Source organism: Triticum dicoccoides, chromosome 5B (genome assembly GCF_002162155.2).
Source record: "Triticum dicoccoides isolate Atlit2015 ecotype Zavitan chromosome 5B, WEW_v2.0, whole genome shotgun sequence".
In the NCBI taxonomy this organism is placed as follows: domain Eukaryota; kingdom Viridiplantae; phylum Streptophyta; class Magnoliopsida; order Poales; family Poaceae; genus Triticum; species Triticum dicoccoides.
This window is the reverse complement of record NC_041389.1, coordinates 674077963-674093039: the sequence shown is the minus strand read 5'-3', so window position 1 is coordinate 674093039 and position 15077 is coordinate 674077963. Positions and strand designations below refer to the sequence as shown.

General features: G+C 49.7%; 1 long non-coding RNA gene across 1 annotated transcript in view; it reads left to right on the top strand.

Annotated features, from left to right (window-relative positions):
• Positions 1 to 629: 629 nt before the first annotated feature.
• LOC119306621 overlaps positions 630 to 15077 on the top strand; it is a 15372-nt gene continuing 924 nt past the window's right edge. The window contains exons 1-2 of the long non-coding RNA XR_005148987.1: positions 630 to 825; positions 1271 to 1329. This is a non-coding gene — a long non-coding RNA (uncharacterized LOC119306621). The remainder of the gene's footprint in view (positions 826 to 1270; positions 1330 to 15077) is intronic.

The window sequence follows — 15077 nt, the reverse complement described above, 5'->3', positions numbered from 1 at the left end:
ATCCACATAAAAGAAGGGAGAAGGTACCATGTTGTTCTTCGAATAAAATTCCTTCAGTTGAAGCACTGGAACAGCCCGGGCGAGGGCCCTCCAGCGTTCGGCCGCGGCGCCCGTGGCCCTCGGCCGGGCTCCTTCCGACGATTGGCTACGCCATAGCACGACTCCCTCAGTCCCGCCCGAAGCGGCGCACTCCAGCTGCGGCGCCATCCGTCGCGATACGGCGCCGCGATAAGAGCACGAGGCCGAGCCGCTGAGTGGCGGAGGCAGCGCCGGCGTCGAATCGGCCCAACGCGGAGGCTGCTCCCAGCACGCACGGCGGCCTCGGCCCCGTCGCCTCCCCACCCCCACACCCCAGGTGCACGGCGCAGCGGCGCCGCCTCGATCTCCTGGCGGCGGCCTCCGGCGATGTGACGTGGAAAGAGCCAAACGCATTTTTGGAAATTCTATTCAGTTGAGAGCAGCCACAACCACACGATCCTAGGTGGCGTTTGGTTCTGTGGCCATCCACCCTGGGACAGGGATAGCCGATTTTTCTGGGGATGCCACCCGTTTGGTTGACCAGCCAGCGGGGATATGGATAACCATATGCCCTCGAATATTCGCCCAAAACCTGGTTGAAGAAAGTTGTGAAATTCTGGCGGACGATGGCAGCCACCCGCGCACGAGTGCCTCTTTTTCCCGCGTTGGTCGCCTCCCAGCCCGTGAACCTGTTTCGTTTCCTTCTTATCTCACCCCTCACTCGAGACCCTAGCATCACAACTCCCTCTCACGATAGAAGAAGCGGCGGCGGCGACGCGATTCAGCTTGGATTCCGGTGCAGCGGAGGTACAGATCCTCCTTGTCCTCATTCCCCTCTCTATCCTCTCTGTTCTATGCATCTCCTGGTTGAATCGGACGGCCAGGGCGGGCTGGAAGAGTGGAGCGCTACCGGGAAGAAACGCACGGATCCGGCCATCGGGAACGGGCAGATCCGGCGCGGGGGAGGGGGGGTCGCTGGTTTCACTGAAATGGGAGGGTTTGGCAGTGGGGAACGGGATGGTTTGGTAGTGGGGAACGGGAGGGTTGGTCGCTGGATTCACTGAAGCTTGAGCGCCGACGGGAGGAACCTCTCTATTCGTTCGTTTGTACTCCCTCCGTTTCAAAATAGATGACCCAACTTTGTACTAAAGTTAGTATAAAGTTGAGTCATCTATTTTGGAACGGAGGGAGTAGCATGTATGTTCTGTCCATATATATGTATAATACTTTTCTTCCTCTCCTTTATTTTCAGCGGCTTGGACAGGAGACAGTCTTTTGCATCTTGTTTGGAACTTCTCTGCCCTTCTGAAGGTATAAATTGATGTACATTCTACCATCAACATATATTTGCTATGTACTTCTGCCATGAGAATACAAGCAAGATTTGAAAGCATTTGTTATATACTTCTGCCAAGAAAATGTACTTGTTATGATATTTCAATTCAGTGGACATTGAGCAGGTTTATATCAATTTATTATTGTTTCAATGTTGCATTGTAGATGGACAACAAGCAAAAGAGGCTAATATTTGCGGCTGTGTCATATATGCTTGTCTCGATGATGACATTAGTAGTTCAGTCTAGAAAAAGAAAAAGGCATGCTATCATACGTTATGGGCCAATAGATGAGAGGGGTAGGATGAGAAATGAGTACCTAGATAATAAAATATGGAGGGATGAAACAACATGTGTGAACATGCTTAGGCTTGGAAGAGGGCTGTCAGTGTCAAAACCGGCGGATCTCGGGTGGGGGTCCCGAACTATGCGTCTAAGGCTAATGGTAACAGGAGGAGGGGGACACAATGTTTACCCAGGTTCGGACCCTCTCGATGGAGGTAATACCCTACTTTCTGCTTGATTGATCTTGATGATATGAGTATTACAAGAGTTGATCTACCACGAGATCATAGAGGCTAAACCCTAGAAGCTAGCCTATGATTATGATTGTTGTTGTCCTACGGACTAAACCCTCCAGTTTATATAGACACCGGAGGGGGCTAGGGTTACATAGAGTCGGTTATAGAGAAAGGAATCTTCATATCCTAACCGCCAAGCTTGCCTTCCACACAAAGGAGAGTCTCATCTAGGCACGGGACGAAGTCTTCGATCTTGTATCTTCATGGCCCAACAGTCCGGCATATGCATATAGTCTGGCTGTCCGAGGACCCCTTAATCCGGGACTCCCTCAGTAGCCCCTGAACCAGGCTTCAATGACGATGAGTCTGACACGCAGATTGTCTTCGACATTGCAAGGCGGGTTCCTTCTCCGAATACTCCAAAGTAGATCTTGAACATAAGAATCGTGTCCGGCTCTGCAAAACAAATTCCACATACCACTATAGAGAGTATAATATCCCACGAGTCCAATCTGCTGACAACTCATAGTGTGACATCACGCCACGGCCCGGTCTTTATTCGAACTGCTTTTATCCCGTCCCTCCGTATTTCGAGGCGCTGTTTCATTGGCACGTCTTGTCAAAGCGGAGATCATATCCCCTTATCACGGGATTCTAATCAATGCGGGCATGGGTAACTCAACCGTGCCATATGCATGGTGCTTGGTGAATAGGCGGATTTTAAGGCAAGGGGGGAGGCGCACGACTTTAACTGTCTTTATAAGGGGATAAGGATTCCTCCTCGTTTACCCACGCCTTCTCCTTCCTCTGCCCATTCATCATTAAGCTCCAACGCCCAAGCTATCACCTTCTCTGCCCGAAAACGCACTCCAATCATGTCCGGATCCGGAGCTGGAGGCAAGTGGATGGCCTCCTCTGTCAAGAAGGAGGAAATCAAGAAGCTCCGGGAGGCCGGATACTTGTCCAAAGACATCGCTCATCGGCTTCCGGCCAAGCGGCAGATCATCCCTACCCTGGAGCCTCAAGAAAGGGTGGTGTTTCTCTCCCACTTCGTTCGCAGGCTGGGATTCCCACTCCACCCATTCGTCCGCGGACTGATGTTCTACTACGGGCTGGACTTCCATGACTTGGCCCCCAACTCCATCCTCAACATCTCGGCATTTATTGCCGTGTGCGAGGCCTTCCTCCGCATCCCACCTCACTTCGGCCTATGGCTGAAGATCTTCAATGTGAAGGCAAAGGTGGTGAGCGACCAACAAGCGGAGTGCGGAGGCGCCATGGTGGGCAAGATGCCCAATGTCACCTGGCTCGAAGGCTCCTTTGTGGAGACCGTAAAGGGGTGGCAATCGGGGTGGTTCTACATCACCGAGCCGCGCGGCACCAACTGGGTAGCGACCCCCCGAATTCTGATCCGGAGTCCCCATGCGGCTCACCTCCTAGCAAGAGAAGGGTTTAGCCTGGGGCTCAGTGGAAGAACTGACTGGGCTCCAGACATGTGTCCAGAACATGATAAGCAAGAAAGTCAAGCTTGTCAACGTGGTCCAGGTTATGCTCTTCCGCCGGATTCTTCCGTGCCAGAGCCAGACTTGTAATTTGTGGGAGTTCGACCCGGCCAAGCATCAGACGCTGCTGGAGCTCTTCGATGTGACACATGAAGACATCTTGATGTAGGGCGGAACCCTAGGTGGACGATCTTTCACGTTTGGAGTGGATCCTACGGGGAATCACGAAGAACACGCGGAAGCACAAAGGGGAAAACATGGGGAAAACGAGAGAGAATCACGAAACCGACATAGAATCAATCACACGAGTGCTAGATCACCGAACACATAGAGATACATATGATCCAAAATCAACAATGGTAAGGATACAAAGGAGCCGTTCTTCTCCGAGAGGAGGTCTTGAATCCACGAGGGGATCTTCCCATGAGGGGGGTCTTGAATCCGCTTGGGGGATCTTCTCCGAAGAGGTCCTGAACTCCGAGGAGAAGTATCCAAGTGGATGAGCAAGGGCTCTCACACAAATATGAGCTAAACTGTGACACCTCAAAATTTTGACCTTGTTTTGCTAATTAAAATTTTGCCAGGAAACTTAAACTTTTATTTTCTGGATTTCCTTCTGATTTCAGAACCTTTATCTTTCTTATTATTATGGAGTTTTTACCCCTAGTAAAAACTTCTCAGTCATTATGGGACTTATTTCCCCTCTCAACTAAAACAATTCTTGTATGAGTGAATTATCTATATAATCATTTTCCCCTGAGCTTTATTTCTTTAAATTGGTTTTCCATAAGTTTTAGGGTTCCATTTGCACTGCAACCCTTTGATAAATTTATTTAAAAATCCCACCAAAAATTGGAGATGTCATGTGATGTTTTTGAATCACTTTTGTGCAAAAATATATTTCATTCACTTAATATTTTGAGCTCTACACCAAGTTTTCAAATCTGGTCCAGTGGGAGATTTTACACTACAACCTATTTAAGTATTGCTCTAAAACTTCTACCAAAATTAGGGGAGGTCAGTAGGGGCATATTATTCCACTTTGTGCAAAAACCCATTGATGTTCTTTGAAAAATTTGAGTGAATCAACCCCTTTTGCTTTCCGGTCCAGTTTGGCTATTTCTACTGCAACCCTAGTTAAATTTGCTCTAGTACTCTTGAGCTTTCTCCTGCTTATAGCCCATGCTACAAAACCCTTAAGTCCAGAAGAGTGGACCCATTGGAGGATTTTTAGTGCATGCGACCATGCCTTTTTTTTTGTCCAAAACTGATGTTTTGCAAAACTGGCACTAACAAGTTTCTGATTTTGTCAAACTAACCTCACCACCCTCTCTTTCAACTAAAGAGACCCTGATCTGGAGAGTTTGTCCACCCCAAGAATTGCCTAGATGCCTTTGGCATTTTGTCAAACACCTTGTGTGCATGGCCAGATTTGGCATGATTCCAAGTTTACATTTTGAACTTGAGCCCCTGACCAAACCACCATGTCCCTTGATCCCCTTGCTAACCCTAAACTAGCCCTGTTAACTGCCAGCCCCTCTCAAGCACTCTAGGCTACCCTGGCATATTGTCGAGCACGTAGCGTGCGTGCTCTGGGCGCGCCCAGAGCGCGCGTTTTGCACGTGCGTGCGCTCGGGTCACCGCGTCGCGCCCCGGCCCTTGCTCGCCTGCAGAGCCGCAACCCCCGACCTCATCCGCTCGCAGGAACCAGCCAAGCTCCCCCTGGCGCCCTACAGCGCTGCCGTCAGGTCGGCAACGGCGGCTAGCGGGCGGCCATAGCAGCTTCTGCCATGGACGACGCCGCCCGAGACACCAGCGCTCGCCAGCTGCCCCCTTGAGCAGCTCAAGCTCATCCGCAACCTTGTCCACGAGCCCTTGTTGCCGCACGTCGCCCCAAGCTACAGAACAACGGTCGCCGGCGTTCTTATCCTCGGCCATCGACGGAACCGCCCCCAATCGCTATATAAGGACCCCCGAGCTCACCACACCCTCAAGAAGTCTCCCACACTCCCTCACCGATCCGACCGTAGCAGTAGAAAGGCCAGAGGGGTCGTCTTCCTCATCTCCGGCAACCACGGCCGCCGCCACTGTCTCGTCCATTCCGGCGCCACCAAAGCCTCCCCCTCCCCACTCTCTTCACCAGAAGCTCTCTCTTCCTCCCGTGGACCCATCCCCCTGCTCGATTTTGATGGGGAACCACCATAGCCCCAAACCCACTTTGCTCCCAAAGCCTCCTCCGCCGCATAGCTCACCGCCAGTGACTCCCTCCACCCTCGCCGACCCAGCGACCACCGGGAGGACCGCCCTGATCTTGCAGATCCACCCCGACCCTCTGGAGCCTGCCGGGAGCCGCCGTTCGCCGGTGTTGATCGCCGTTGCCTCGCCTCCGTTCGGGCAGAGGAAGAGGGGGGAGAGATGGACTGGTCAAACCTGACCAGTGGGCCCCCTGGACCCACTGTCAGAGACCCAGCCCCGCCTCCACGTGTCTTAAGTGGAAGCACAAACCCCCCAGTACGTCTCCCCTACTACGAAAGCGTATTTCTATCTGAAACGTTTTCTTTTTCTGTTTTAATTTAAAAACAGAGTTTGACTGCAACTTTGACTGGCTATAACTTTTTAAATATAAGTCCAAATGAATTGATTCTTTTTCCTACCTCTCTCAAATTTCACCTAGTTTATTTTAAGATTTATTTCAAAAATAATTAAGGCAACTTTTTGTACTGTTTTTAAAGTATGTGTTGTTTGCATATTTTCGAAAATAGGATTTTGGAGAGAGAGAAGAGAGCTTTCAAAAAAGTATTGGAGTGCACCTCACCTCTCCACACCTTGTAGGCAAGCATCTTAAACCCTGGCATAATATATTTGATGTGTTGGATGACACGATTATAACACCACCTTATTTCGGGGAACTCGTTATTTTATGTGGTGACGTGATCATTTGCATGAATGCATATTGGAGATTTCCTTGCTGTTGGAAACAGATATACTTGTGATGATTTTCACCCTCGAATGCCTTCCGTGCATGCCGGAAAGAAACCCGGGAAAGCCTCTGCCTTGGGTAGGCGTGAGCTTGTCTCCGGTCTCCGTCGGGACGGTTATGTCTGGTATGGCATGGTGAGGAATAATGAGTGGTGATCTTGTTGGTTGGAATATATATTGGTTACACACATCATGCAGGGCATACTTAAACCTCCTGAGTCGACCGTAGATCGAGTCTTGTTCCAGTAACCCCCACACTTGTTTCGTACTACCACTTGTCCCTGCCGTAGGTAGGGCACGGTTCAGTAAGTTGTCAACCCCTTTCTAGCACACACCGTACAGAGGGGCCGAGATGAGGGTACCATGGCCATGGATTAAAGCCAGTCATCGGTCAGGGGGCATGGGTGTTTCCGGTTGGGACCGAGAGGGGAGGCCACCCCTTAGAGCGCGCGATATAAATTTGATCCCATGCTATGCGAGGTTGTAGCCTCCCCACTTAGAGTTTTACTTGACTGGTGTCGTGGGTGATTCCAGACACCGGTAAGTTAAGCTGGTGTGTGCAAGTCAGGTGTGTTTTCAATTAAAAGACCGTAGACGGAATTAGTCCCGATGGACTAAAGGAATCCGTTATTCGTGGGTAAAGAGTACACCCTCTACAGAGACTAAATCTATTCGAATATCCGTGTCCATGGTTAAGGACTACAGTCTGGGACGGGTCAAGTGTCGGTCTTAGTGTCGGCCTTCGGAGGAGAAACTACTAAACCAGAACGTGGATCATGACTGATGACTTGTGATAATTGTGTTTATTATTATTATGGACTAACCCATTATATTATTTGGAGTATTGAATGTCCCTGGGACGGTTCTACCTCCTGGATATTCACTATGATTGTTTTTCTTATAAGCCCTTTATGTGGTGTCGCTTAGACGTCCGACTGTGGCATGCTTATTATTCATTTACTTTATAAGCCCTTTATGTGGTGTTGCTTAGACGCCCGACTGTGGCATGCTTGTTATTCATTTACTTTATAAGCACTTTATGTGGTGTCGCTTAGACGCCCGACTGTGGCATGCTTGTTATTTATTTACTTTATAAGCCCTTTATGTGGTGTCGCTTAGACGCCCGACTATGGCATGCTTGTTATTCATTTACTTTATAAGCCCTTTATGTGGTGTCGCTTAGACGCCCGACTGTGGCATGCTTGTTATTTATTTACTTTATAAGCCCTTTATGTGGTGTCGCTGAGACGCCCGACTGTGGCATTGCTTGTTATTTAATTTCTTTATAAGCCCTTTATGTGGTGTCGCTGAGACGCCCGACTGTGGCTTTTTTATTCCCACCCCATTATTGCATATTCATGTTGCATATAAATAACCGGCTTGCATGCATAAAAGATTTTTTATTTTATGACTGACGATGTGATCACAGAATATTTCAGTGCATGATTATCATTTATATTATCCCAGTGTTCATAATGTTTGCGAGTACATTCAAAGTACTCACTAGCTTGTCCCTGGCTATTGTCTTGGCCAGATTTCTTGCTTGGAGAGGAGCGTTGCGACGACAACCCCGAAGACTAAGCAACGGTGATAGCAGCCTCGCGAAGATAGGAGTTAACCTGGTCAGCTGTTCCTGTGGGAAATGGAGTCCCGTAATCGCTGATGATCCACAAACTGCTTCCACCATCAACCACTAGAAACCATTTGTTGTACTCACAGGCCGGAATGGTCTTGTACTACATATTTTATACTTTGCTTGGAATTTCTGTATCAAGTTGGTGCCTCATCAGCTAACAGTTATCCTGGGGCTGGTGAGCACAATGGCCATTTTCTGGGAAATTAATTACCCGGAAAACCGGTCGTGACAGACTTGGTATCAAAGCCAGGCTGACCATTGGCTAATCCTATCTTAGCCAGGTCAAAAAACCTAGGTTAACCAACCCACCAGACCCTAACCAAAACCTCGACCAAGCTTCCCGTGCAAGATAACCACACAGTGAGCCTGACACCTTTTGGCAGTCGGTGCCCAACCTATCAACCTAGCCTGTCGATCACGCGCTAGTGACCGACGCCTGAGACGTCTCATTCACAAGCGTGCGAAGGAAGACTCCGTCCCCTTTTTCTATAAAAAGGACACGCTAGCCTCAACCCAACACAACACAGCCCTACCCAAACCGAGCCATAATGCTTGGCCCCGTCGTGCACAATGAGACCACAGCAACCAACCTTGGAGGCTTTGTGACCATACTCGCAAACCTCACCCGTCGTGCCTATGCGTTAGAAGAGCCTCCAGAATATGTTGTGTACCAAGGACCCATGGGCGGTGAAAGCCGTCAATTCTGGGCCACTGTGCATATCTACGGTAGGGGTCTATCTCCAGAACGCCCCTACAGGTTCACCGGAAGGACAACTTCCTTTGAGCCACAAGCCATCCAACTAGATGCTCGAGAGGCTGTAGTTCAACTCCGGCACTTGTCGCCCAGAGTTGACTGCCGCTCGTTCTACTACTACCCCAGCCATGAAGGGTATGGTAGGCCATCCCAGGTTGCCAACGGAGATCACGAGACGGATCCTGCTTTGCTGCATCTAGCGCGCTATGTAAGTGCGCTAGAGACACTGTTCGATCAAATCACCCTTGATCTGATCGCAGCACGTGGAGAACTGGTTCACCGAGCCCCGACGAGAGGAGAAAACAAGCCCGACGCTGACAATCCAGTCGTGCTGTTCGGACACCCGATTGAGTCCCTGAGGTCTGCCCCAGTCACCGACCAAGGCGCTTTGATGACCCCAGAAGTGCTTCGTCGCCTTTTGGGAACACGCTCCAATGTGACTGTGGCCAACAATCCCCGAGATGGTCATCATCGCTACCCCGACCCTGCAGCCCCTCAACCCCCTCCAGCTAATCCCGACAGTGAGACCCGAGGAGAAGCCTCGACACCCACAAGGCACGCCCGCTTGGATATAAACGAGGTAGACTAAGTCACCCGAGTAGTGCCGAATCCCTAGTGTATCCTCGCATTGTAATCGTGTGACCTTGTGAATAAACGCAGCCTGTTGTGGTGCCTCTGTTTTTAAATAGTAACCTTGCAAGGATATATCCGCCTGCAGTTGCATATTTTATTCCGGGCACAGCTACCAAGACCAACCCCGACGGCACCCACAGTACCACGTCACTCTTGTGAGATATGTGTATCTGTGGCTTTGACCCCGACCCCAGGAGAGCAGAACCGACGAACTAGTACCCCTCACCGCGGTAGATAACCCAGCCCAGATGCTATATAAAAAGGCCACCTCGTGACCTTGCCAAGCACCCCTCTCCTTGTGCACCATTTCTTGCCATGCCGAGCCCTAGTATTTATCTGAGAACCCCAGATGCAACCCCAGGAAGTTTTGTCAAAATATTGTGGGATTTTACCCGCAGTACCATGGGTTCTATCCAGCCACCCTAGTACGAGCTGTTCAAATCGAGAATCACCCCTTCCACCTCGAAATATTGGGCAGCAGTACACATCCCTCCCGTAGACTCAAACCAAGACCCAACGGAGGTCTCCTTAGTGGGGAAATCTATGCCGACCGCACATATGGCCATAGAAGCTGCCGCGTGCGAAGCGCTTGCTCGCCTTCGATTCGCGGTACCCTATGCCAGCGAACAAGGGTATTATTACTTCCCGAGCCGTGCAGCACCCGGAGAAGTAACATCCTTCCCCGGTGGACGAATTGAGAGAGACCAAGTGCTGGCCAACCTTGTCCAGTACGTCATGGCTCAAGAGAATTTAACCCAACGTGTGATGGGTTATCTACAGAGCCTCGCGGAGTTAAATCCTCAGATCGCCATCGGCAGACCACTGAGGCCCGACCAGGAGGGGCACATTCATCGACTGGTCAATCCACTTCCCCCGATAGAAGAAGAGTGTGTCCCAGTACCAGAGACGTTTTCTCGGGAACCCGTCCAGTTACCGTTCCCATTTTAGACGCCACTACTCTGTTTATCATTGCAACATTTATTTATGTGTTGTAACTTATGCGCGGTACCCTGAGTTTGTGCGACAAGTCAATTATTTGGCTTCTACTAATATGAGTAGTTTTCATTGTGGTTTATTTTCCTTTAAATTAACCGATTTCCTGGAGTAAGATTTCTTTTCCCGGAGTTGCTGCATCGTATGCCTTCCCACGACATGGGATTTCTCTTATTCTCACAACACTACGGCAGCAGACTCACAACCACGATCACTCGAACACATACACTGCTTGCAAAACCTTGCAACCGTGTTACATCTAACTGAACACCTCCCGACAACAGTTAGCACCCGACACACCCCACCTACTCCTCGTGATCACCACCACCGCGGAGAGCCAACACTCGAGCAGCAGCATCGCGACGATCATCGAGGATCATCGCACACAGGAGCACGGAGAGCCCCAGCATGGCTGCCAGCCCTCCGCACACCAGGATCACGTACCAGTCCGGCACCACCTCCGCCATTGGAGCCTCACCCCGAGCTGCGGCAAACGGGAACAGAGGAGGAGGAAAAAGAAGGAGGAGCGAGGCCAGGTGTAATGGAGTAGAAAGGAGCACCCGGTCGTTTTATAGCTCGAGATCGGTGTACGGTGGGCAAGGTCCCCAGCACCGCTCGTCGCTCGACCACCGGTGTTCAGAGGCGAATCCGCGAGCAGTGCCGACAGCGCGCTGGCCCGCGAGGTGAGTGCACGCTGCACCGGCAGCTAGCACGCCGCGCACTACTGCGGTACGGCCTAGATGCCCTACGCGCTAAACATCACCGATGGAGAAAGCGCGGGAAAGCGCACGGGAGAGAGGAAGAAGAGAGAGCCAGAGGAAGAAGAAGAGACTGACAGTGGGCCCTGGGTCCACCTGTCAGCCAGAAGGAACACTGTGCTCTCGGGTACGACCAGCGTATTTAGAATCTAGAATTTATTCTAAATTTTACTGCGTCCGACATAGTAATCACTCGTTTTTTCCCCAAACCGTGGATTTTTCCATGCAACGCCAGTATGCCACGCGGTAGTTTTGCACCACTTATTGCTCTCTCACTGTAGCCGCATTTTACTGCATAAGTAAAGTAATTGTTTTGATTTGGTAAAAGTAATATTTTCAAAAACAGCCCTTAGCAAATCTCGAGGACGAGATTTTTCTTAAGGGGGGTAGTGTTGTGACACCTCAAAATTTTGACCTTGTTTTGCTAATTAAAATTTTGCCAGGAAACTTAAACTTTTATTTTCTGGATTTCCTTCTGATTTCAGAACCTTTATCTTTCTTATTATTATGGAGTTTTTACCCCTAGTAAAAACTTCTCAGTCATTATGGGACTTATTTCCCCCCTCAACTAAAACAATTCTTGTATCAGTGAATTATCTATATAATTATTTTCCCCCTGAGCTTTATTTCTTTAAATTGGTTTTCCATAAGTTTTAGGGTTCCATTTGCACTGCAACCCTTTGATAAATTTATTTAAAAATCCCACCAAAAATTGGAGATGTCATGTGATGTTTTTGAATCACTTTTGTGCAAAAATATATTTCATTCACTTAATATTTTGAGCTCTACACCAAGTTTTCAAATCTGGTCCAGTGGGAGATTTTACACTACAACCTATTTAAGTATTGCTCTAAAACTTCTACCAAAATTAGGGGAGGTCAGTAGGGGCATATTATTCCACTTTGTGCAAAAACCCATTGATGTTCTTTGAAAAATTTGAGTGAATCAACCCCTTTTGCTTTCTGGTCCAGTTTGGCTATTTCTACTGCAACCCTAGTTAAATTTGCTCTAGTACTCTTGAGCTTTCTCCTGCTTATAGCCCATGCTACAAAACCCTTAAGTCCAGAAGAGTGGACCCATTGGAGGATTTTTAGTGCATGCAACCATGCCTTTTTCTTTCTGTCCAAAACTGATGTTTTGCAAAACTTGCACTAACAAGTTTCTGATTTTGTCAAACTAACCTCTCCACCCTCTCTTTCAACTAAAGAGACCCTGATCTGGAGAATTTGGCCACCCCAAGAATTGCCTAGATGCCTTTGGCATTTTGTCAAACACCTTGTGTGCATGGCCAGATTTGGCATGATTCCAAGTTTACATTATGAACTTGAGCCCTTGACCAAACCACCATGTCCCTTGATCCCCTTACAAACCCTAAACTAGTCCTGTTAACTGCCAGCCCCTCTCAAGTACTCTAGGCTACCCTGGCATATTGTTGAGCACGTAGCGTGCGTGCTCTGGGCGCGCCCAGAGCGCGCGTTTTGCACGTGCGTGTGCTCGGGTCGCTGCGTCGCGCCCCGGCCCTTGCTCGCCTGCAGAGCCGCAACCCCCGACCTCATCCGCTCGCAGGAACCAGCCAAGCTCCCCCTGGCGCCCTACAACGCCGCCGTCAGGTCGGCAACGGCGGCTAGCGGGCGGCCACAACAGCTTCTGCCATGGACGGCGCCGCCCGAGCCACCAGCGCTCGCCAGCTGCCCCTTAAACAACTCAAGCTCATCCGCAACCTTGTCCGCGAGCCCTCGTCGCCGCCACGTCGCCCCAAGCTACAGAACGACGGTCGCCGGCGTTCTTATCCTCGGCCATCGACGGAACCGCCCCCGATCGCTATATAAGGACCCCCGAGCTCACCACACCCTCAAGCTGTCTCGCACACTCCCTCACCGATCCGGCCGTAGCAGTAGAAAGGCCAGAGGGGTCGTCTTCCTCATCTCCGGCAACCACGGCCGCCGCCACTGTCTCGTCCATTCCGGCGCCACCAGAGCCTCCCTCTCTCACTCTCTTCACCAGAAGCTCTCTCTTCCTCCCGTGCACCCATCCCCCTGCTCGATTTTGATCGAGAACCACCATAGCCCCAAACCCACTTTGCTCCTGAAGCCTCCTTCGCCGCGTAGCTCACCGTCGGCGACTCCCTCCACCCCCGCCGACCCAGCGACCACCGGAAGGACCGCCCCGGTCTTGCGGATCCACCCCGACCCTCTGGAGCCCGCTGGGAGCCGCCGTTCGCCGGCGTTGATCACCGTTGCCTCGCCTCCGTTCGGGCAGAGGAAGAGGGGGAGAGATGGACTGGTCAAACCTGACCAGTGGGCCCCCTAGACCCACTGTCAGAGACCCAGCCCCGCCTCCACGTGTTTTAAGTGGAAGCACAAACCCCCCAGTACGTCTCCCCTACTACGAAAGCGTATTTCTACCTGAAACGTTTTCTTTTTCTGTTTTAGTTTAAAAACAGAGTTTGACTGCAACTTTGACTGGCTATAACTTTTTAAATATAAGTCCAAATGAATTGATTCTTTTTCCTACCTCTCTCAAATTTCACCTAGTTTATTTTAAGATTTATTTCAAAAATAATTAAGGCAACTTTTTGTACTGTTTTTAAAGAATGTGTTGTTTGCATATTTTCAAAAATAGGATTTTGGAGAGAGAGAAGAGAGCTTTCAAAAAAGTATTGGAGTGCACCTCACCTCTCCACACCTTGTAGGCAAGCATCTTGAGCCCTGGCATAATATATTTGATGTGTTGGATGACACAATTATAACACCACCTTATTTTGGGGAACTCGTTATTTTATGTGGTGACGCGATCATTTGCATGAATGCATATTGGAGATTTCCTTGCTGTTGGAAACAGATATACTTGTGACGATTTTCACCCTCGAATGCCTTGCGTGCATGCCGAATGAAACCCGGGAAAGCCTCTACCTTGGGTAGGCGTGAGCTTGTCTCCGGTCTCCGTCGGGACGGTTATGTCCGGTATGGCATGGTGAGGAATAATGAGTGGTGATCTTGTTGGTTGGAATATATATTGGTTACACACATCATGCAGGGAATACTTAAACCTCCTGAGTCGACCGTAGATCGAGTCTTGTTCCAGTAACCCCCACACTTGTTTCGTACTACCACTTGTCCATGCCGTAGGTAGGGCACGGTTCAGTAAGTTGTCAACCCCTTTCTAGATCACACCGTACAGAGGGGCCGGGATGAGGGTACCATGGCCATGGATTAAAGCCAGTCATCCAGTCAGGGGGCATGGGTGTTTCCAGTTGGGACCGAGAGGGGAGGCCACCCCTTAGGGCACGCGATATAAATTTGATCCCATGCTACGCGAGGTTGTAGCCTCCCCACTTAGAGTTTTACTTGACTGGTGTCGTGGGTGATTCCAGACACCGGTAAGTTAAGCTGGTGTGTGCAAGTTAGGTGTGTTTTCAATTAAAAGACCGTAGATGGAATTAGTCCCAATGGACTAAAGGAATCCGTTACTCGTGGGTAAAGAGTACACCCTCTGCAGAGATTAAATCATTTCGAATAGCCGTGTCCATGGTTAAGGACTATAGTCTGGGACGGGTCAAGTGTCGGTCTTAGTGTCGGCCTTCGGAGGAGAAACTACTAAACCAGAACGTGGATCATGACTGATGACTTGTGATAATTGTGTTTATTATTATTATGGACTAACCCATTATATTATTTGGATTATTGAATGTCCCTGGGATGGTTCTACCTCCTGGATATTCACTATGATTGTTTTTCTTATAAGCCCTTTATGTGGTGTCGCTTAGACGCCCGACTGTGGCATGCTTGTTATTCATTTACTTTATAAGCTCTTTATGTGGTGTCGCTTAGACGCCCGACTGTGGCATCCTTGTTATTCATTTACTTTATAAGCCCTTTATGTGGTGTCGCTTAGACGCCCGACTGTGGCATGCTTGTTATTTATTTACTTTATAAGCCCTTTATGTGGT